The sequence below is a fragment of the Macrobrachium rosenbergii genome, chromosome 29, assembly GCF_040412425.1.
Source record: "Macrobrachium rosenbergii isolate ZJJX-2024 chromosome 29, ASM4041242v1, whole genome shotgun sequence".
Classification (NCBI taxonomy): Eukaryota; Metazoa; Arthropoda; class Malacostraca; order Decapoda; family Palaemonidae; genus Macrobrachium; species Macrobrachium rosenbergii.
Window position 1 is genome coordinate 18,867,084 of NC_089769.1, and position 25,000 is coordinate 18,892,083.

General features: G+C 37.6%; 1 protein-coding gene across 1 annotated transcript in view; it reads left to right on the plus strand.

The window, feature by feature from the left end:
• The window catches only part of Shc (SHC-adaptor protein), a 104,776-nt gene that overhangs the window by 19,331 nt on the left and 60,445 nt on the right, over positions 1–25,000 (plus strand). The window lies entirely within an intron of this gene.

A 25,000-nucleotide genomic window follows, 5' to 3' on the forward strand; every position in this document is an offset into this window, starting at 1 on the left:
ATACAAGCGTTTTATGTGCGAACTCTAAATCTCGCTTCAGCACGTGAATCGTGTGCAGCCGTTTGCTCGACAACTGTTTTTTCGATCTGCGAAGTTGCGTCTCCGTTGGTTAGAAAATCCAGAGGTCCAGGCCAGGCATCTTATACCTCTGTCCGCTTTGGGAAGGCCCGCTCTTATATAATGCAAGGTCGGTTCAACCTAAAACAACCAACCCCCAGCGAAGTTGCGAAAAGATTTGGTCATGACAGCATTTAGATGCAAGGTCCGAAGACCTTGTTTTATATGGATGGCCTTGTGACCAAGGTCTAAAGACCTCGCTTGTGACCATCCTTGGAAGGTTGCCGCTTATACACTTTCTCAGCACACTGGTGACGTTACTGAGGTTCTTTTTAGCATTCTCTGGGTCACGGCTGTTTTCGTGCACCTAGTAATTTTCATCCTTTTTCCTCGAGTACCTTATCACTTGGCTCTCGAAGTTCTTGAGCTGTATCTTGCTTCATTTTATAACTCTCATTTGACAACTAATTCTTGGGTCGATCCTATGGTACTGTTTTTTAAGGCTGACAGTAAAATTCCGCTGTCGATAGCACTGAAGCTGATTATGGTTGTCGGAGTGGTGGCTCTTCGTTGAAATGGTTTTGCACATATATATAAACGGTTTTTTTTTGTTATATCCATGGAATATGAAATAGTTGATTTAATTGCCAGATTAATTAGCAGAATTAAAGAATATAGCGGTGAAAAGATGGCATTGATATTAAGAGGACGTTTTTGATAATTCTTCACTATAAGAAGATATATATAAAGAGGTATATTTACCCTCTAACCTTCTACTACAATACATTAGCCTGTCAGAAGTAAGATAGAAGCTTCAATAATATCAGGTTAGAATAATATCCATCAGCTAAAATATAGCAGACTATAGGGGTATTTCGTTAAACTCATTTCTGGTAACAATTTGTGTTCCTATACCGTTCAAAAGGGCGGTAATAAGAGAGAGGGTCAAAATGACAAATCCTGGGCCTCGCGATGCATTTAGGGGTCAGTTAAGAGAGGTTTTAATCGGGCTGGACAATGGCAAATATAAAAGGGGGGGGAGTTTGTTTATTGCGTTCACACCATTCTTTTTCCAAAAAATAAAATTTGGATACACATAACGTTTTATAGAGTAGAATATCACATTATTGTCTGTGGGGCTTTGCATGAGATTTGTAATAGACATACGTGGATGTGTTCATACTTCATTTTGTAACTTTATCTGGAAACATGAAAACACGATTACGCATTGTAAGTTCTATGAAAAAATTGATGAGTAACAATTTAGCAATGTTGGAGAGAGAGAGAGAGAGAGAGAGAGAGAGAGAGAGAGAGAGATTTGGCCCGTTATTTTGAAGGCTCGGCTACTTCGCTTGGAATTGAACGGCCTACTATAGTACCAGGAAGTCGTACCTGTTGATGTGCTCATAGCTGATATTCGTTGCCGAGTTAACAGCAGACTGACAACGGGTTTCTAACGTTGTTTACAAATAAGCATTTTATATAAATAATTATATATATATATATGTGTGTGTGTGTTTGTAAAGGTTACATTTAGTGATTGAGTAAGTTTTTGTGTTTGTTGTAATCAGGCAAGAGTTCTTCTATTACTTCCCTTCGTTGCTATCTTTCTCTCTACTTCTTGACCGTTTGTAGAACGCCGCTCATGAAATGTAGGTTGGCACGATGACCTTCCGAGATTCCGATGTGTGTTTTTTTCTTCGAAATTGTTCCAGAGCAGGTCTCGAGTAAAAGTTCTCTTCCATTTAGAGTCATTTTAAGAGTATCAAAAAAAAAAATAGAAAACTTTGAGGGTTGAAGGCGTAGCAGTCATTCTCTCTTGAGAAACAGAAATTACCCAGACAGCTGTATGCGCGCTTTGTATGCGCCTGGTTGGCACAGCCATTGCGTACTCAAGGAATGCCTTAGATGATATCTTTATTTTACACGTATTTCGTCATTATCTATGACTATATTTTATTACGCGGCGAAGGTTTTCTCTAGTTACAGTCTCTCTCTCTCTCTCTGCCTGTGTCACCATCTGGAAAGGTGAAGTTCATAATGACAGCTTGGGATCATTGCTCTCTCTCTCTCTCTCTCTCTCTCTCTCTCTCTCTCTCTCTCTCTCTCTCTCTCTCTCTCTCGATAATTATTCTGGTACTTTTATTTTCTGTGTGGGTTGTTTGTTTTCCTCAGGGTAATAGGTTATTATAAGGTGGCAAAAACTTTTTGCTGATAAAATTATATTTATTGTAGTGTGATGAGAATGCTAATAGTAATGATATTACCTGGTTGATGATACCTAATGATACAGGCCATGGAACTGAATGTGGTAGTCATTCAGGTTGACTTGACCACTTCGAAATATGTACCAACGAATGTTTAAGCTAAAACAAAAATCTCATCTCAATCTGAAGTAAATTTAATGTATAGGCAGCTCCTTTTGAGTGTGATTGTATATACATACATACATACATACTCGAAGGAATTGCAGAGAGAAAGGTTAATGAGTAGATGGACCTCAGAATTTTAAAGGGGCCAACGAAAAAGATGCTATCTGAAGAGAATGCATTCCTGGGTCGATCGAATGTGTATTTTGAAGAATCGTTGCACGTGGAGGGGAGAATAGAGACACAGCTGAATGACACAATAGTGGAAGGGATTAGTGTAAGCTTTAGAATGCCTTTAGAAGTCACTTGAAGACTCCAGGGGGCCAGTTCAGGGTCTGAAGAATGGAAAGGCACATTGCAGTACAGGGTTACAAATGAGATGTTGCAGTATGCTTGACTTATAGAGTGTTTGAGGGGCTGTCTAGGATTTATAAGGTATATAAAGGTAAAAGTATGAGTCTAACATTACCTGTTATGCCGCGGAAAGTGTGTGCTAGGATTTTGTTTGAGAAAGTGAAACAGAAGGCAGGACTGATGGTGAAAGAACAGTGTGGGTTTAGCAAGGAAGAGAGTGATTGGACCAAGTTTTTGTAATGAAACAGTTTTGGGAGAAGTTTGAAAGTAAGGTGGAAAGAGTTGTATGTGGCATACCTGGATCTAGAATCGATAAACAGGCAATGTGGAGGGTGCTGACAATCTGCAATATAGAAGATAAGTTGTTGAGAGTAGTTAAAAGGTTTTACAGTAAATTTAGGGATGGTGTGACGTAAGGGCAAAGTTGTTAGATAAAAAGATGAGTCATGAATTGAAAGTAAAATGGTTGAGGTTTGCGGATGATAGTGTGCCGATAGTGACGAGAAACAGTGACACTTGAAAAAGTTAGAAAATTTTTGCAAGGTGAGAAGGTTGAGAGTAAATGTGAGCACAAATAAGGTTGTGAGGGTAAAAGAAAATCAGGAATTGGGAGTAATAATGGAAGAATAAACGTGGCTGATCCATATAATCATTTGGGAGTAAAATAATGGATGATTGTTTGATGAGAGTGGAGATGAGTCCCAGAATAGTTGAAGCAAGAATGGTAGTGGGGTATGTTCAAAAGATTGGGATGACATTCGAATTATCTGTGGAAGCCAAGTTGGGAATGTACTTCGAGGTTGTTGAGCTAACTCCTTTATAGCATTGAAGAGTGGATGTTAATTGTGAATGGAAGAAAATAGAATGGAAGAATGGAGGCTGTTGGAATGAACTGTTTGAATAGTAGTAGCCTGTATGAGGCGTAAGGAGCATTGATAGGGTTATAATGTAGGGTACGTAAAAGTGGTAAAGATTTAGCGTCTGTTGAGATGGTATGGTCAAGTTGAAAGAAGGGACAGAGTGTATGATTCAGAATGTTAGCAGGGATGGAGAAAAAGACCTATAAATGTGTGGTTAGATAGGTGGGCGTGTAAGAGTTATTGGAAACGAAGGGCTTTGATATGCAAGAAGTCCAAGAATCTATGCAATATATGGTTGAATGACGCATTGTGACAGCTTGTTTGACATGTTGATGTGCCGTCTACGTACTAGGCAGCTAATGTCGTAAGAGCTATACTGCAAAGGGGTTTTCATACATACATGATTCAGCAGTTTAATTATGAATGTGGTGGTGATCTTGGGTATTTTTCTCTGGATCCATCCCATGTTGCGAGAAAAATTATGATATACATTTATATATTTGTGTGTGTGTGTGTTTGTGTGTGGCTCAGAAAAGTGATAGTTTGCTATGTAATTAGCTTTTTTTTTTTTTTTTTTTTTTTACTCCAAAAGTACTTACGATTTATATTGAATATCCCAGGTGGACAATATTTTTATAATTAATTAGGTCTGTCCGAAAATTTTGTATTTCATCCATTAATTTCACTCTCATTGATGGCTGTGTTCAAAATGAGGATGTTTTGAGCAACATCTCAGTTGCCATTTGTTCTTGACCTTGACCGTAAGTCTTGAGATTGAGCTTGATATCAAGATGGCACGGACATTTGTTCACAAAACTGCATATTTTTCCCTGACGATTTTCCTGACACCCGTGGTATTGTGGCGTTCGTTGTTTCAGCGTCGTGTCAGGCATTTTTTGACACTGACTGAAGGTAGTGTGATCATGATCAACACTGTTTTCTGGGTTTTTCTCTCTATTTTTCCTGGTAACTGAACTTTCATTCGTGTCATTCTGTCATTCTTTTGAGATTTAAAATGGTTTTTCTTCGAGTCAGACGCATTTCCTTAACCCAAGGCCAAGTCTTGTTCAGTATGTATGTGTGTGTGTGTGTATATATATATATATATATATATATATATATATATATATATATATATATATATATATATATATATATATATATATATATATATATTGTATATGTGTGTACAGAATCTGCTGGTCACTTTTTCCTGATACGTATGTAATTGTAGTAACCACAGTGTCCTTTTAGCTTCTTGAATTTTTCACACACTTTCGATAAACTTACCACTACAAAGCCTAAGATCCCAGTGAAAGAATATGAAGCAATTCTGAAGTCTGTAGCATATTTCGGACCCAGAGCCAGATTATCAGAGCGAATATATATATATATATATATATATATATATATATATATATATATATATATATATATATATATATATATATATATATATATCTTATGTTTTAATTCCTTTGGACATCCAAGTTTTTGTGCGACTTGGAGCTTGTTGTGGAATTAAATGTATGTATGTATTCTGTTGTTTGATGAAGAACCTTATTATATATATATATATATATATATATATATATATATATATATATATATATATATATATATATATATATAATTTAGTAAATTACATGGTCCAGTGGAATTGGGTGGCATGAATCCCGAAAGAGAGAGAGAGAGAGAGAGAGAGAGAGAGAGAGAGAGTTAAGACGGTCAGAAAGAATGGTAGAGGAATGTAAGTGAATGAATTGGCCGCTGGACAGTCGGGAGTTTGGATGGGTGGAGGAGGGAGGTAGGTAATTACGGGATGTGGAAACATTGGGGGTAAGTATGTCCCTCTTATTTCGGTGCACAGGTAGCGGAAGTCGCCGGGTCAGGTAGCCGAGGTTTGTGTGCGTCTGTTTGTGTGTGTGATTGTGTGGGGCAAGGCCTTGGGGTTGCGCTTAGACAAGGACGACCACTTTTAAAAGACTGAGAGAAACAAGGCATGCCCCTGGCTGGCGCCTGTCCTGCTGCCGCTCTCTCTCTCTCTCTCTCTCTCTCTCTCTCTCTCTCTCTCTCTCTCTCTCTCTCTCTCTCTCTCTCTCTCTCAATTCCTTGCCTATGGATTTATAGCAAAGGGTAAAAGGCGATGGCATGTACACATATAGTGTGTGTGATATATATTAATATACGAGTATATACACATAAATATATATACATATACGTACACACACATTGTGTATATATATAAATGTGTGTATGTACAGTATAGTGTGAGAGAGTGTGTAGTTTTTATGGTTGGTTATTATATGCAATACTGTTAAAGGGACTTTGTCCAACCTTAAGTTTTATAGTTTTATAAATTCCCTCTCTCGGTGTTTTGACGCCAGTTTTAGTAGCTATAATCTCTCTCTCTCTCTCTCTCTCTCTCTCTCTCTCTCTCTCTCTCTCAGTTTTTTTTATTATCTTTAATTTTAAACATGTAGGCTATATGTGATGAATACCGGTTCTATTACGTTACATAAGAAATTTGTTCTTCTGACAAGAAAATGAGCATCAAATGTTGCTAAAAGTTGCAAAATGTTCATTTATCCAAGCAGGAGCTACGTTGACTCGGTATGTGATAAAGATTTTGACTCCATGGGAATGAATAAGGCCGTCAAGTATTTTTCAAGCCTTTCAGATAATATTATGGCAGTCCGGAGTAACCCTCCAGAAACCGATTTTGATATATAAATGCCACAGTATTGTTCTTGACGCATCCATATTTAGCTTAGTAAAACACTGTTAAATTTCTCTCTAAAATTATTCATGATTAGCTTCTTTAACGATGTGGTTGTAATTGGCAGGCAGCCAGTTCCTGCATGGTAAATAAGAACACAGGATTGAGTGTAAGCGAAAACTTTTTTTTTTTTTTTTTTTTTTTTTACATAGTATTGCTATTGAAAATAGTATCCCATCTTGTACTTCTTATTACTCATAAAAAATCATTTTGAACATCACTGATCGCGATGAATCTTTCAGCCTGGCTCCCTTTGCAAATGCTTAATCACCCCCATATTGTACGAGGTTGTTTAAAGTGCGTACGGTTTCGAAAATGGCACGTGATATGGACATAGATATCAGGTAAAAGTCTTACAGGTGTTTTTGGCAACGTCTGCCCATTTATTTTTTGCCCGGTTATAAAGTGCGGGCACGGTTCTTCCGATTTCAGTCAGTTGTGTATTCATGAAGTCACAGTCACAATTTGGAAATCATTTAAATTGAAATTAGTTCTGGAAGGAGACGAGAACCTTAAAGACTTAAGTGTACCCCTTCGAATTCCTAATGGAAAGTTGTGTGCATGTGAACCGATTTGCTATTGGTTAGGCGTAGCTGTTTAGGAGATGGATACATTGCTTACACGCACTTTTTGAAATTTGTAAATTGTCTGTTCATTTACTGTACACTTGCAATGATAACTGGATTTTACGGGTGAGGACCTGAAGACCACTTTATGTGAGAACTTCGTCATTTTTTCAAGGAGACTGACCACCCAATGCACGTGATTGGAAGCATGGGCCAAAATACACTCCTGGTCATTTTAGCGATTGCAGGCCACAAAGCTTACTTGATAATGGCCACTTCAGATTCCAGAGTCACGTCTGACACCATTGCTTTTAATAATCAATAGAAAAATAATCATCAAATCCACAGAGTTGTGTGAGATGGGAATCTAGGAGACATTCGACAGGGTAATCCCAGACCACCGTATTTGTACAGGTTAAATCCCGCTTTCGTAATAGGCTCAGAGAGAGAGAGAGAGAGAGGTTTGCTGTGGTTTGTTTGAGTTAGTGGGTGAGTCACACGAGGAAGAACTGAAGCAGAACTCGAGAAAAGTATCTAACGGTCGGGGTCTCGAATTTTAAATGGCCAGGTTCCCGTAGTTCCTGCTCCAGTGCATGTGTGCGATTTTGTGCGCGAGTGTGGACACGCATGCGTGACGATTTTTTCCCCCCAGCAGTTACAGAGTAACCTACTTCATCTCTCTCTCTCTCTCTCTCTCTCTCTCTCTCTCTCTCTCTCTCTCTCTCTCTCATCGTGATTTAGTATTAAATTATTACGATTATGATTTTACCGTTTCTGAAGGGTCTTTTGATATGTTATTGAATATCCGGGGCTGTTGGTAACCACATCATTATTGAGAGAGAGAGAGAGAGAGAGAGAGAGAGAGAGAGAGAGAGAGAGAGAGAGAGAGAGAGAGCATTCTAGCCAAAAATCACTTGACTTCTATGTGAGTTAATTAGCATTTTTGGTTTTCATTTGTAAGCTTCAGGATATTTCAACTGAATCATAGGTTATCATGGTACAATTTTTGTGTATTTGTACTTTTGTCGAAGGAACCTGCTAATCTGCAAATTAGTTGTATAGTGTTTTGCCTAGTTCTGCTTGTTTTTTTTTTTTTTTTTTTTTTTGTCTTGTCAGAGTTTTGAATGAGATATAATTAGAATTGGATATAATTGGATGAAACTTCCAGTGTTCTGGTGGATGTACCTCTAGAACCTAAATGTCCATAGGCATTCTAAAGGTAATAATAATAATAATAAATAATAATAATAATAATAAAATAATGTTAAAAATGTCTGCATATACTTTGAATAATAATATAATGGTTGTATATCAGGTCCACAATAATATTCAGTGGTGAATTATTGTTGATTTTATAAGAACGTTACAAGAGCTTTCGAACCCAGGACAGGGCTCGAAAGCTCGTGTAACGTTTTTATAAAATCAACAGTAATTCACCACTGAATATTATTGTGGACCTGATATACAACATATCCCGTTCTCGATCTAGGGGAGAAAGACCTAAATATAGTGATTAAAAAATCGACAAACATTGGCGTTCTGTTGGTAATAGAAAATAAAGTGAATTTCTGGTTCTGGTGTCTTCTTATTATATAGACTTTTTAACAGATGAACTATATGCAAAATACTCTTCTTAGCTTACGATAGCTCTTGCTATCATCTTCAGAATGCCCTTCTGGTAAAAGTACGCTGAAGTGAATAGCAGGAGCTAACGTCAGCCAAGAGCAGTATTTTTAAATTGTTCGTGTTAAAAATGTGTAGATAACAAGAAGTACGGTAAACATAAACACAAGTTTCACTTAATGGGCCTTTTTCTTCTATTACAAACAAAAATGATTATTGTATTAGTCATCTTTATGTGCCAATGTTTCTCTCTCTCTCTCTCTCTCTCTCTCTCTCTCTCTCTCTCTCTCTCTCTCTCTCTCTCTCTGTCAGTTAAGGAACCGAGAACGGCACAAAACAACTCGAGTCACTACCTGTTCGAAAATAACAAAAGAACACTGTCCCTTTTGATGGTGACATAATTACCACTCCGGACACACAGGGTCATAACACTGTGGGAACAGAGGAGACGACAAAGAAATCCAGCGTTGAGGTGATTGTGAAGGAGTAGGAAAAACAGCTGGCATTGGTTGACATTACAGTGTCTGTTGTGGGTGAAGAAGGTTGTAGGACACAGGGCAGAAATCCCTAAGAAAAGAGAACCAGGAAAATGGTTAACTGAGGCGACCTTTTTAGGGTGTAATGTAGCATAGTTTCAGAACCCAGGTTTCTTGTTATGGAGGCCATTAAAGGAAAATAAGTTTAGGTAAACGAATTAAGCAAGATTTATTTAAGTAAAATAAGTGTCTTCTTTGGTAAGCTACTTAAAAATAGATAAAATAAATCTTGTTTGGCAAGCAAATTAAGCAAAATTTAAGTAATTTTTTTGTGTTAGGTAAGCTAGGCCTAATTCAGCAAAATTTAAGTAAAATAAGTTTCTTGTTAGGTAAGCTAATTAAGCAAAATTTAAGTAAGATAAGTTATTTGTTAGGTAAGCTAATTAAGCATAGTGTAAGATAATTTTCTTATGTAGGCTAACTAAGCAATATTTAAGATAAGTTTCTTGTTAGGAACTAATTAAGCAGAATTTAAGTAATGTAAGTTACTTGCTAGGCAATCTAATTAAGGGAAACTGAAGTAATACAAGTTTCTTGTTAGGGCAACTAATTAAGTGAAATTTAAGTAAGATAAGTTACTTATTAGGTAAACTATATAAGTAAGCAAAATTTACGTAAAATAATCTTCATGTTAGGTAAACTAATTAAGGAAAATTTAGGTAAAATGGGTTTCTTGTTAGGTAAAATAATTAAGTAAAATTTAAGTAAGATGAGTTACATGTTAGTTTAACTAGTAGGAGAATATAAGTAAAATAAGTTTCTTATTAGGTGAACTAATTAAGCAAAATAAGTAAGATGAGTTGCTAGTTAGGTAAGCTAATTAAGCAAAATTTAGGTAAAATTGGTTTCTTGTTAGGTAAACTAATTAAGGAAAATACAGGTAAGTTTTTTATTAGGTAAACTAATTAAAGAATATTTAAGTAAGATAAGTTACTTGTTAGGTAAGCTAATTAAACAATTTTTAAGTAAGATAACTTTCTTGTTAGGTAAACTAAATAAGCAAAATTTAAGTAAAATTAGTGTCTTTTAGGTCAACTAATTAAGAAAAATTCAAGTAAAATAAATGCCTGTTTAGGTCAACTAATTAAGCTAAGTAAGGTAAGTTTCTTGTTAGGTCAGTTAATTATGCAAAATTTAAGTAAAATGTGTAAGATTCTTGTTAGGTAAGCTAAGAAAAATTGAAGTATAATAAGTTTCTTGTTAGGTAAGTTAATTGAGCAAAATTATAAAAATAAGTGTCTTGTTAGGTAAGCCAATTAAGCAAAATTTAAGTAAAAGCGTCTTTTTAGGTAAGGTAATGAAGCAAATTTTAAGTAAAATTTCATTATAGTTAAGCCAATTAATCAAATTGTAAGTAAAATCAAATTTCTTGTTAGGTAGGTTGTTTAAGTAGCAGTGGGCTCTTTGTTTGGTGGCTGTTTAAGTAAAATAGGAGAAAAAGGTACCCTCTAAGAATATGGCCAAAACAGTTTGTTAAAAAAAATTTCGTAAGTAGATATCAAAAAAAAGCTCAGGTTCTTTGAGGTAAACAGACTTATGGCTTTTCCTCGTCTAAGATGCCTTCTAAAAATATTATAACTTCTCGATTGAAAACAAGATATAGGGACAGTGACTTGTAGATTAAAGTTACGAAGAAAACAGAGATTTTACAGACCACCAGTGTTGGCATTCTTATGTCCGCCAGCAGAAATTTGACGAAAGCTAAAGGAAAACTGGAGATGTGCAGGTGATGTGTGAAGCCATATTAATTTTTGTCGTCAAAAGCATTTTTATTGAAAAGACTGAGGCAAAATTTTAAGAAGGAAGCTCTGAGCACAGTATTGTCCTACACCCAATGAAAACCTTCTGAATGTAAAGAAGGCAGTCAGTGCTCCTAAACCTCTTGAGAAAGGCGGCAGAAATAGTTGAAAGTCGAATCCGCTCTAATATATATATATATATATATATATATATATATATATATATATATATATATATATATATATATATTATATATATACTCATGATGTCTTTAAAAAGTGTATCTTTCCATGATTTTGATATATTTACTGTTCTAGTTATCATGTGATTTGTGTAATAATAATAATAATAATAATAATTGTTGAAATATCGTATGTAGTGTAATATCAGGTCTCACAAGAATTAATGATTTAGATAAATTAACAGCGTAATTTAGAATTAATAAAACGTTTCAGTAATAGCGTAGTATGTAATCGCATATTTTGTCTCCCAGCCACATGTGTTCTGTGAATGCTTTGTTTTGCTCCGAGTGTCATCGCGAAAGATAACGTGTTGACAGGTCAGGATAACAGCTGAGTCGTGTAAGATTTTTGCCTCAGGAGAAGAAGACGAATGATTTAACAATGTCACATGTATTGTTCTCTGTTAAGAGTTTGTTAAAAGCTTGGTCCCATACAATTTTCTGGTAAAGACACGTGTCCCATTTTGTGAAATGCGAATGAGATATCGCGCCGAAGCACATGGCAATTGCGTCATGTTCAAGATTACATTGCTCTGATCACATGTTATTGTTCTAACGCGGTAGTTTTAGCCCCAAGACGCTTTGCTCAGGAGGTGAGGTTATCTTCCTTTTCTAGAATTTTCTCTTGTATCTCGTTCCCACAATCCTCTAATAATGACGTCATCTGATTGTTTTACTTGTAGCTGGAATCCTAAAGTTTTTCTCATTCTGATTTCAGAGACCTTCCACGTGGCTCTCTCTCTCTCTCTCTCTCTCTCTCTCTCTCTCTCTCTCTCTCTCTCTCTCTCTCAAAAGAGAGAAGTTCTTAACATAAAATATTTGTCTGGTCATTGATATTAATCTTAGCTTTTGAGATCTGATAACGGTAGTAAAAAGTGAATATGTATTAGTAACGGCGTTTATCAAAAAAGTGTTTTGTGAATTTCGAGCCGTGCATGTACTTATTATTACCATGGTATAATAAGATATATTAACGGATTTTTGCCTTAGTGAAATTGCTTTTGGTAAATCTTTTGTGTATTTTTGTGTTCTTGTGCTTGCAATCTCTTAATTTTTCACATTATATATAGTGGTGATATAACATTTATTTACTTTGCATTTTAAATATTTCTTAATAGTTTAACATTGCATACTTGATTTTTTAATTTTCATTTACTAAGATTTTCTTTTCAAATCTTGAGTAATTCTTGATGGTTTAAATTTTGCTTGACTGATTTAATTTCTTGATAAATTAACCTTTGTGATTTAATTCAAGAATTAACTAAATTTTTTTGTTGACTTCAAGTAACAGTAAATGTTTTCAGATTGTGAATTCCAATTATAAATTTTGAATTTAATAATGAAATTTCGTATGTAAGATTTTTACAAGTGTTTATTTACTGACCGCCAGTGATAGGATTAATTGTGTGCATAAGGCTCAGTGATAAACCTGTTTTGTTCCTTTAGTTGTTTAAATGTTGATATCTCACACTTGTTTTGATAAACTGAGTCTTATTTTTTCACGCGATTAATAAGCTTTTTAAGGGATCACTGTTGTCTTTAGAGTGCTCAGTTGTAATTTTTCAGGCATCTGGCTGAAATAAGGTAGATTTGTGCATTCTGTGATTAGGTGTGTAATAACCAGGTATTTGGAACACTTTATGACAGCATATATAATTTGACATATCGAGACAAAATATACACAGCACTTACTCACTTTGGGCTTCGCTCAAGCCCTAAATGAATAATTTCGCGATAGAATTTTCATCATACGTTTTCCGTATGCACGCTCCTGTATCCAATTGAAAGATATCCATTGTGTTTTTCTTGTAATCTCTTTTTATTCCTGATTACAACAGAGGGGAAAAAAGGCTTAGTCATCTGATGCCAATGGAGGTGGACTTCATAATCCCCATTGCAACGGCCTTTGGAAGTGCCTTGTCTCTGATTCATTTCAAGGAACTTTTTATTTTTAATGAAGTCGAACCTTCTCTCTCTCTCTCTCTCTCTCTCTCTCTCTCTCTCTCTCTCTCTCTCTCTCTCTCTAACACACACACACACACGCACACACAGATTTAGCTGTGATTTAGCCAAACAGGATGTGAATGTTTTGAAAATGAAACTGCTAAACCCTTGGATCAGAGATACGTACGTAACAATTTTTTCTCATCTATGTTTATTTGAGATGTAAATTCTGAAAAAAAAAATGAGAAAATAAAATTGTAAGAACTCAGTCTCTGAGAAGAGAAGAAATAAAAGACATAGGTATCCTGATTGACAGTGTGCGGATAACAACTTTTCTGCTTTGAATGCGTTTATTTCTTGCACACTGTCACTTTGTTGCCATGGGAATTTCATAGGCAACATTCATTCTCCAAAATATGTACTCCCAGAACTACCATCACCCACCCACCTCCCCAAAAATTAATAAATTGAAACAAAAACATTAAGTCTGAGTCAGTGATGGACAGCGTCGTCTCTGCTTGCAAAGATTAGGGTTATCTGGGATCCCATGAACAGTCGGAGTAAGTTCGAAAGATTTCTTGACTGCTCAGAGGAACGAAGAAACGTCTTTAGGTTATAAATGAATGATGTATCTTCGTTGCTGTTGTTAATTGGTCACTGGAATCATTGAAAACTGGAAGGTGGAGAACAGTGAAAATGAATACTAACGTAATCGTCGGTACTTTTGCTTAACACTGACGATGACCTTTGAAGATAAAACTCGATAGATTTTAATATGGAATTACATTATAACTTGATAAATATGAAATGGATATCGCATTTTTGCAGCCAGCTGTGAAGCATTTGTATATCCGAAAATAACTTTCTCCTCTAATATCCGAGATGGTTTCCACGACAACAAATGGTCAACTCTTAGGCGATTTTTCTAAAAGCTCTGGTGGCTCCAATAGGTCACCTTTAATTAAGTCGTTATTTCTCTCTCTCTCTCTCTCTCTCTCTCTCTCTCTCTCTCTCTCTCTCTCTCTCTCTCGTTCCTCCAGTGTTCAGTGTCAGGCATCTGTCAGCGAAGGAGGGAGAGAGATTTGAAGACAACAGAAATTAAAATGTGAGAATCCTTTCATCGCTGATAATAAATTGACTATAAATAGCATATGATTTCCCCTCTATCTTCTTTCTCGCTCTCTCCGTTCTTCCCAGCTTCATTTTTGTGCTCAGTAGGCAAACATCATTACTGGAGGAAGGGATAGGTAGGTAGGTAGCTTTAGTGATATGGAGAAGATGTGAGGTAGGGAATGAGAAGCAAGTTGGGGAGGTAGGGTAGCTGGGTATTCAAAGCCAACCCCCTGGGGGTATTTGGGAGGTCCTGGCTTGTATGAAGGTAGACTCCCCTGGGATGGTTTTGTGTGGAAGGAGGCCGGCCTGTGGTGTGCGAATAAGCTTCTCTCTCTCTCTCTCTCTCTCTCTCTCTCTCTCTCTCTCTCTCTCTCTCTCTCTCTCTCTCTCTCTCTCTCTCTCGCTGGTGACTGGTCGTGGATGGCTGAAGGGGGAGGTTTGTGTGAATGGGTGGGTTATTGTAGATCAAAGGAATGCGAGACGGATACTTTTATCATAGCAAGCGAAGCTGTCTCAGAACACAAGAGTTGTTTAAGGTTCCTCAGACAGCCACGGAGATTATATCATCTTTCTGGGGCTATCTTCTCGTGGGCTTTAGTGCGTTCCCTCAGTATGTTAATTCTGATAATTTTTTTTTATATATTTGGTGTTTTTCTAATTTAGCATAATTTCTTGTAATTGACGATCTTGCAGGAAAGTTAATAATAATACAAAAATAAAATATGAAAACCTTTTATGTCTAGTATTATTATTTTATTCATACTTTAAACGTATATGCTTATATGTACATTTTAGTATCTCACGAAGATAATCATTGTGAATCGTAATCAGACTTGAGGAGCATAGGGTTCATCAGTAAATGTAATAACTTTAGTGCGATGTTGCTTGATGTTTTCTTGTTGATAGCATCGGTATGATAACACGTTTTTCTCTCTTTCCAGGTACGTGTTGAGCCTCCATTGCCCTTACTTCATTTTGTAAGTTGTACATGATGAATATTTTCAAGGCGTTCATAGAAATTAGCATTATAAAGTTACTGGAACAAATAGAAATTCTCTCATCTATAGCGTATGTAAGCATTTGTTCCTTCGGACAGGGGAAAAGGAGGGAAATGAGAAATAAGACGATGATGCTAAGAAGGTGAATAAAAAGAAATATACATGATGTGGAATCATCAGACTGCTAAAGTATTATTAACGCTAAAATCGTGGAGCTTGGAACCATTGAGTAAAATTTTCATTCATCTGTCTCAGAGGGTCTGCTGGTTCAGTGTGTAAACAGCTTAAAAAGGAACATCGTCCAGTTTAGGAAAAAAACAGGTTATTGAAGTGCAAACGTTTTATGGGTAAAAATAAATCGGCAACACTGGTTCAGTGCCCATGTTAGTCAACTGTTGCGGGGCACAAAAAGGATGGAGAGAAAATGAATAACAATCGTGAATGATCTTTGTGCCATAAAAATGTGTGACACTATAACGTCATAAAAAAAAAGTGAGGCCTTCAGTAAGGTAATCAGGATTCCTACAGTGATTAGGTACCATTCATCTGATTCTCTCTCTCTCTCTCTCTCTCTCTCTCTCTCTCTCTCTCTCTCTCTCTCTCTCTCTCTCTCTCTCACACACAAAGCTGGCCCTTCCATGCCTTGTCATTTGACCTATTAGAACCTGGCCATAATAATAGCGTAGGGATAGTGCAGAATCGTATACAAATTAGGTTCGTCAGATGCGTTAGGTTAGTGGGTAGTTTCCTCTCCTGTTCATAGGAAAAGTTGATTCAGTTGCAGCATTGGTTTATTTAACCAACTTTTTATGGACGCCATTTTGCATAATTCTCTCATTCACGACTGCGTCTCAACTGTAGCATTCCATCTGGGTGATAACCGTACTCAGTATTCAGTACAGCGCTTGACTGACTGTACTTTTGCTTTGTTGAAGAAGTCTTTTCTCGAACCATAAGGTATGCTGCTGCTCCCCCTGGTATTTTCCAGAGTTCCTGTCTGTAAGGTGTTCCTTTGGTATCTTTCGACTGGGCAAGAAAAGAAAACACTACTGAAGCAGCGAAAGCTCAGTATGCTTACTTCGTTTCATTGTGCGGAAAAAGGGTGACATTTCGAACCGTGGGGCAGTGAAATCATTGCTTATGAAAAGGAACAATCCTCCATTTAGGCTCTCATCACTCACGGGTATGAACAAAGGTAGGGTGTTGGGGAATGCCCAAGTAGCAGCCGAGGTCAAAGTCTCCAAGCTTTGGTAATACTAAGCCCGCACAGAAAGTGAACTTTAAAAATGTGCCGATTGTCTCAGAACTGGCCTTAGAGATGGCAGATGGTGTGTGCTTGGAAGAAATGCACAGAGCTCAGTACAAGTTTTTGGATGTGTCAATATGGATAAATCTATTAAATATGAAATAAGGAAATCGGGAGAAGAGTATTTATAGGCATGTCTCAGTCGGGAGAAACAGAGATTAATTTCAGGCCGCCGAGATTGAAAGGCATCTTATTGCCAGGCGCTGGAGATCAGTCACAGAGGATGACAAACGTTTTTGACGCACAACTTATAGATATTGTTATTGTTTTTGTCAACATCTACATTGTTAATGGCAAAATAAAGACGTTGGTCTCACACACTATATATATATATATATATATATATATATATATATATATATATATATATATATATATATATATATATATATATATATATATATATATATATATATATATAGTTTGTGAGTGTGTGTGTGTGTGTGTGATATATATATATATATATATATATATATATATATATATATATATATATATGTTTGTGTGAGTGTGTGTGTGTGTGTGTGTGTGTGTGTGTACTATTTACATATTTATTATGTATTCTGGTGAGAGTGACCAGTAGACATTTATATTATATTTCTACTGGTCACTTTCATCAAATATATATATATATTTATATATATATATATATATATATATCTATATATATATTTATATATATATATATATATATATATATATATATATAGAGAGAGAGAGAGAGAGAGAGAGAGAGAGAGAGAGAGAGAGAGAGAGAGAGAGAGAGAGAGAGAGAGAGAGAGAGAGAGAGAGAGAGTTGAAAGTGACCTATAGATAGATAGATATTTTTCCCCTCACATGCAATAATCAATAAAACACGGTTACGATAGTGAAGATGGGTCTCCAGCTAAAACAAAATGCATCAGAAGTAGACCTATTACAAAATCCCTCAACGTGGCAGAACTAGTCTAGGTTAGCCTCACCCTAATCTACCATGCATGCGTTCGAATGACACCACATACGGTAAGGCTTACTCATTGGTACCCACTGGATTCAAAGCTTGTCAACGTTTTAAGGTGAAATGCGGATATTGTTGCTTTTCTCTCTAGCACTAAGTTTTATTAGATAATTATTTGCCGGACGTTTTCATTATTATAGGCTGTGTAACTCCGTTCATATTCTCTTTCTTCCGTCTTACTTCCCACCCACTCTTAACAATTGATTCATTTTGCAACTGCGAGGTTTTCCGCCTGTTACACCTTTCAAACCTTTTACTCTCAATTTCCGTTTAAGCAGTGAATGACCTCATAGGTCCCCGCGCTTGGTCTTTGGCCAAAATTCTATATCCTATTCTATTCCATTCGTAGAGGAACGTTTCGCATCTACCCGAATGATGAATGTGAGCAGTCCCGAGGGCATGTCTGTCCTTGGACTACTGCTAGCCAAACGCAGTGCTTGGGCTCATGGGTTCAATCTCCTCTTTTAGATGAATAACAAAAATGACTGAACGGTCGGAAGGATTTCTGCGTTTATTTTTATTTTCACTGAACGCAGTAAACGTTGTTACATCTTCCTGGCGTACAGTGTTCACGACGTCATTCGATCTTGAGCAGAGCCGTTGCTCCCGGGGGGAAACAGTCCGCCGCCATTCTTAGGAAAACGGCGCCCGCGCTGTCCCGCTCTCTCGCCGTCCCGCCCACACACACACAAACACACACACGCACACACACATTCACACACTCATGAATGCACGCAAGCACGCGAATATCAGCACCAGAACACCCACGCAGAATCAGAGAGAGAGAGAGAGAGAAGAGAGAGTTGGTGGGAGGAATGGAGGCTGAATTAGATTCCATGATTGCAGGATCTGTAATATTTTCGAGAAAGTGAAAGGAGAGAATGAACTATGTAAATGGAATGTATGAAGGGTAAATTGCTGAACAGAGAGAGAGAGAGAGAGAGAGAGAGAGAGAGAGAGAGAGAGTTGGGGGTGGGGTTGGGCAAAGGAGAAAATCAATGTCATGAAGGAAGATCCAGACAGGGGGAGGGGAAACAAGGTCGCAAGCCTCGGAATGGCAGTCACAGTGAATCAGACACCAATGTCACGAAACCGGTTTCTGTAACCTTGTGCACACAGTACATCCCCTCAGCGTAACTAATCAGCGCTCCTACACGTGTTTCCATCTCTCTTTCGTTCTTTTATTTTTTTATAGACTCGCGTCTCGGTAGGTTAATGGATGAGACGTGTAAGGGACACAACAGAAGATTAATATCTCTCCTCCTCCTCCTCCTCCTCCTCCTCCTCCTCCCGTCCTCAAGTGTCTTTGCATCTCCCGGATTTTGGCACTGTGGGGACCAGGGCTTTCACCGCCAGTAAAGTATCTCTCTCTCTCTCTCTCTCTCTCTCTCTCTCTCTCTCTCTCTCTCTCTCTCTCTCTCTCTCTCTCACTTCTTAGGGTACGCCAATCACATCTTATATTTGTTCAGTAAATGAGTGGTTCCTTGTTTTGAATGTTATTGTCTGGATATTTTCGTTGTCTTTCTTGTTAATTTCAAAAACACCCGCGAAATTATGCGTGAATTTGACACCTAGGTGGGTTAAATCGTTATAATTCAATTCATATTATTTTTTTATTTTCCCTACAAGTTGTCTTTGTGTTTTGTGTGTTTGTATGTTTGTGTGTGTGTGTGTGTTTGTGTACTTAGATTTTAACTCAAATAGCGAGACTAGAGGCATATTTATTCAGTCTTCATCCAGTACCCCTTAATTGTATGTTACTTAGGCTTAGATGCATATACATTATTCATGCAAAATCAGTCGGGCGCATGAAAATGTGGATGAAAATTATAACAATAATAATATTATCATAACTTTTTGTAATTGGAAACTACGTGTGTAAAATAGCATTTAAGTCTGTTGACTTGCAAAGCAAAACCTTCCTTAGAAAAGAATGTTGATTTGGGAAAGAAGGGTAGGCACAGAGACAATAACCAAATGCATATGAATCAACAAAAATAAATGATTACATATAAAAATACTTTTGCAGTTCGGAAAACCGGAAGCAGAGGTGCAGAGCAATTTGAACTGATAATCTGAGGCATCACTAATTCTTCCAGGCAAATATTTTGACAGTTTTTCATAAAAAAAAAATGTTTCCAGAGTTTCATGGAATGTTGAAAGTAGGCCTGCCTCGCCACCCCATCTTTGACTGTATAAATGTCGTGACTCCTTCAGCTCCTGTTTGTATAGTCTTTTTCAGACTCTACTGTCTATACGATTTTTACAGATAGCTGTTAATCAGCTCAGTGGTCTGGTAAAACTAAGGTATACTTTTTTTACAGATAGTCAAATGGCAGTGACATTTTGTTACGTGGAGTACTATTAACCCTTAGCAAATACGGGAATATCCATACACATGCAAATGTACACAGTGTATACATCTCACGTATTATTAATTGATGTATAATAAAGACTAAATTTGGTACTGAATCGGTTTCTTTTTAATGTTGCCCCTTTTTGTTAATTTGATCGCAGGCCATCATTACAGTCATCATATGAATGTCATTGCAGAAAATATAAGATGTTCCTGTGTAAGGAGTAACGATGTTTCTCCCATTCACATGAAATCTTGCCGAGCGCAGTAAGTATGATGAGCTGTTACCGTAAGTGATGGCGACAGTTGATCATATTTACTGATACGGATGACTTGCCGACAGTAGTTCTTTCACTGTTGTGTGTGGCTACTCTTCCTTCCTTCCTTTGCATTTTGCTTCCTCTCTTCACTTCTTGCGGCCTTCTCTTCCGTTACCTTATGCAAAGCCCTTCCCCCCCACCCCCCACCCCTGCGTGCCCATCTTCATACTCCTCGTTTTTATCTAACTTGGCTCTCAGGGACGCGGCGGGGGGAGTGGGGAGCGTTCGGGCGAACGTCAAGGGACCGGAAGTCCGAAGTAGGGGGGTTATTGGCGGTGGGGAGGGAGCGGTTTGGGATGGTTTTGATTGGGATTGGGAGTGAGTAGGGATAGAGAAGGGTTAAAGATTTGGCTGTGTTTGGTGTTGGGGGGAGGGGAGGGGAGGAGGTTAATGGAGGCATTGCTCTTGATGGTACGTGAGAGAGGTGGGATGCCAATCTATTGCTACCTTCATCCCCCGCCCTGCCAAGTTGTATCACCCACTCACGCCCACACACATTCACACACGCACGCACGCACTCACACTTTTACGCATATCTTGCAGGTGCGCATGTGCCATGCAGCGTGAACCTATCAAAATTTATTAGATACAAGGAAGAACTGTCCATAGCAAAGTGATGAAATATAAAGGTCTTGGGAAGAATGTTTTCCCCTCCCATTTTAGGCTATTGAAACTACTGTGACTCGTTCACTGTGCATTCTCTTCAAGGTAAAGCATTTTCATACGCAGAAGACCATTTATATTGGGTATCGAAGCTTGGATCCTATTCTTTTGGGTTTTTCTCAGTGGTTCTTTCTCTTTTTGTCACATCAAACGTGCATATTGCAAATTTGTTGGTAACTGCATTTTTTTTATGAAATAGAATAAATGGTTTAAAGAGATTGTTCTGGATACGGCATGAGAATTTTTAGTAGTTATTGACAAATTTCAGTGAACATTTTCAGTTATGCACTGAAATTTAATGTCTAAATTTTGTAGTTTCTAAAAAAAAAAAAAAAAAAAAATTGGGGAAAAGTAATTCTCGCTTTTATTATGTTGAGATACAGCGCTCACAGATACTTTATTGTATTGCTCTACCCCTTGGCTACTGTCCTATAATTACTTGTGTTATTGAGTGTGTTTCTAGTGTTACATAACGTATTATTCTTGATCTTCTAAGAAACCAAAATTGATTGGACATATTTGTTGCTAGAGTTGTTGGCACATGGAAATACTGTTTAAGATAGCGGAAACTATGAATTCTTTACCAGGTGATTTTTTTATCACATTATGCGAATCCCCGCAGGAAGTCTTGTTGCCTGCAAAGTGCAACGTGACTTAGAAATTGCAACAGGCTTTGGTAAATCTGATTGTCCAATCCTAAAGACCTTGATTTCTGGCGCTGTGAATGCCTTGATCCGTGGGTTGAAGTCTTATTTTTGTTTCGATAGAGGCTATTGTACCTTTTATGTGAACGAGGGTCTTATCATCTTTCTGTCATAATATCTCATGAATGGTTTCACTCTGATGAGGTGGGAATGTCCTCTTCCTTCAAGGCCATCTCTTGTTTATGGTGGCCATACATTCTGACTGAGCGGCGATCACTCGCATTTGTTATTTTCTCCCTGCTCTTCTCTCCATCTGTTCCAGCTGCGACCCACAGCATACGAGTAACAACTAAGATACCTCATTTAGTACTTAGGTTGCGGTCCCCTTACCGTTGCTTTCATTCGAATGCGGGATTCTCGGATGTGAGCCTAACTAACTAACTAACATTCATTTAGCAATTTTTATGTTCGATTTTGTATTTGTTTGTGTTCAGTCTGCCTTATCTAATAGGGCTGAGAAGTATTTACATTTTTCAGCTATTGCTTCGGAACTTTAATGTATGTTCATTGCCTGAGGGATCAAATAAAAACTGACTCTAAGACGAAATGGTTGGGAGACTTTGTTAAGACTCTCCTTTCTTATAATTATCGTTGAGGTGACTTCACATTTCACGTAAACAGTGTTGACTTTATTGTCAAACAAGCCATTATTGTTCCTGTATAGCATGTCTGTGCAGTTCCGCTTCAAGTAAATGGGTAGCTTAGGAGTCTGCTTTATGAGAGGCGCGTGCTTGTGCGTTTTATTTGGGGTGAATCATATTTAATTTCTTGGGAGATTTCTTGGGCCAATATTTTTTCGCTGCTCATACTGAATTTTTGTTCTGTATTCCGACTTTTTTTTGTATCGTATCAAATAGTTTACGTTACTGCATCTACAAGTAAAGTCCTTTTTCTTAAGGACCTTCATTTTGTGCCTACCTTTTCGCATCCTTATCAGTGACCTTTAGACCCAAGATAAACTTGCCTTTTGGTATGTAGGCGATCATTCAGTTCACGGAGCTTATTCCTTCTTCCAGATGTTAACTCTGTTAGCTTAAAATGACCTTTTGCCTGTAGGTTAGAATGGCTTGTTGAGCAGTTCGTAGAGTCCGTCACAGCTGTTTTCTTTTTGCTTTTCAGCAGCTGTTGATACATATGATAAACCAGCGTCCAATCCTTTCACGTCAGTGGTTATTATTATTATTATTATTATTATTATTATTATTATTATTATTATTATTATTATTATTAAATGGCGTAAAATTGCCATTGACGTGCATATCAGTTACCACAGGATAGAATGATTCATACATAGTGTGAATCACTCTATAGTACGTATGAATCATACATGATATATATAATGTATGTGTTTGTGTGTATGGCTATCGAATCCTGCTAGTTGTCTGTTTAGGAGGTATGTCCACCATCACCTGAATTGGGAATACCATAAACACGTTTCTACGTATAATTGCACTCTTTGTCCATAATATTCTTATTGTGAAAAATTCCGTATTCAGATGAAAAATATGATGATAGGGAGGTTAATGATAATTTTGAGGGCGAATGCGACAGTAACTGTTGTCTCTGGAGCCACCCCGGAAAGTGGTTTCTTAGAGGCCACAACGACACTGCTAATAATGATAACAATAAATGACGTCTCCTACGTGTTTTCTGTCAACTTGAAGGTATTCACATTTTATAGAGCAGTTTCTCCCAACATGTGTTCAAGAGAACTGGACGCTTGTAATTTGCTGCTGGTGATGTTCGATAGATTGAGATGGTTCCTGGAATATGAAACTATTTTCACTTTCTCTCGTGAACTCGGTTTTTTGTGTGTTTTTTTTTTATGTAGGTACAATGTTTCTTCTATTTTGTTGAATTTACTTTTCATTGCTTGTAAAATTAAGCAGGTGTCTTGACGAATCTACGTGTGTATACATGTATCTCATCTATTTTCATTTATGTATGTATGGATATATGTGTGTATACAATGATTACACACGTACCCAGCCTACGTACATCCAAGTACCGTAGGCCGAGATTTGCCACAAGTGCCTGAAACAAGAAATGATATCTAACGTTATCAGAGACGCAGGTCGCTGTTTGATCAAGTCTTAGTTTTCAAAATTTAATGTATGAGATCCATGACTCGCTGGAAGTCAGGTAAAGTTAGCGAACGTACCAGTGCGTGAATAAACTATTCTGCTCTCCTTGTCTTCATTCTTTTTTCGATTTTGGGGAGAGAGGGGGAAAACTGGGCTAGTTAAGGGCATTAGGTTGCTGGTGCCATTGGTGTTTTTCATAAAGTAACCTTTCCTGTATAATTTATGTGAAATAATATTTCCTGTATAATTTATGGATTGAACAGTCCTTGTGTTCTTATACTAAGGGCCAGCGAATATCAGCCACTCACTAAGTATTGTCTTTGCATACTGTTGGTTCTGCCGTGTCTCTCGCTTACATGTTGCAGCAGTGGAAACTGTGCAGCCTGCAGCAGTTTATAATTTAATTGCAAGTTCTCTTCACCATCCAAATAACCTATAGTTCGATCACCACTTAGGACTCGTGAACTGATGATGGCTGCTCCGTTGGCGGCTCTGAATTTTGACTCGACTTTTGAACCGTATAGAAGACCCGCTGTCTTCTTCTTGATCTCTGGCGTCTTTCATGAATATGGCGGTTCGCTTACTTCCGTACCTTTGGTTTTCTACTGCATACAATGGAAGGGCCTTGACCCTCTCTGCTCGGAGGCTTTGATCTCGAGTCGGCCTGCTTTAGTCACACTGCCCTTCTCATTCAGTTCAGTCGGTGTTTTGTGAGGTCGTTGACACTGTCATTCCTCAGGGCAGTCATTTCGAGTTTATAATCTCTGATGAGAGTGTGTTTTTGTCTGATTGCGTATTTGTAAACACATGCTCACCCTCTTTCGTGACCACTGATGCATAGTGTTGATTTTATCAATTAAACAATTTTTCACACAACTTCTCCCCATGAAATTTTTGTATCGCCCTGAAAGTGTCACTAATTTTTTGCGTTTCATTCGACCAAAGGTTGAAGGAATGTCAAGAATTATGAGAGAGAGAGAGAGAGACCCAATCATATCTCGTTAGTTCAGTCGTAGAACGGAATCTAAAGGTGACGGGAAAGGAGGAAGGAACGGAAAGTATGATGGTTTGTACTGGGAACAGTGGGAATGAGGAGAGGACATGACTGATCATTGAAAAGGTAGGGGGGAGATGCAGTGGCAGGGGGTCATTATTGGGGGTTGTGTAGGGGAGGCATAGGTTGATGTCGGAGGTGTGGTTTCCTTAAGGGAGCGGGAAGGATGCCAAGTGGCACCGTCATTTCCTTGCTGCATAAACTATCTTTTATGTACAACCTCCCCACCACTTCCACTACCACCCTACCCTCCTCTCTCTCTCTCTCTCTCTCTCTCTCTCTCTCTCTCTCTCTCTCTCTCTCTCTCTCTCTCTCTCTCTCTGGATGGCCTCCCGC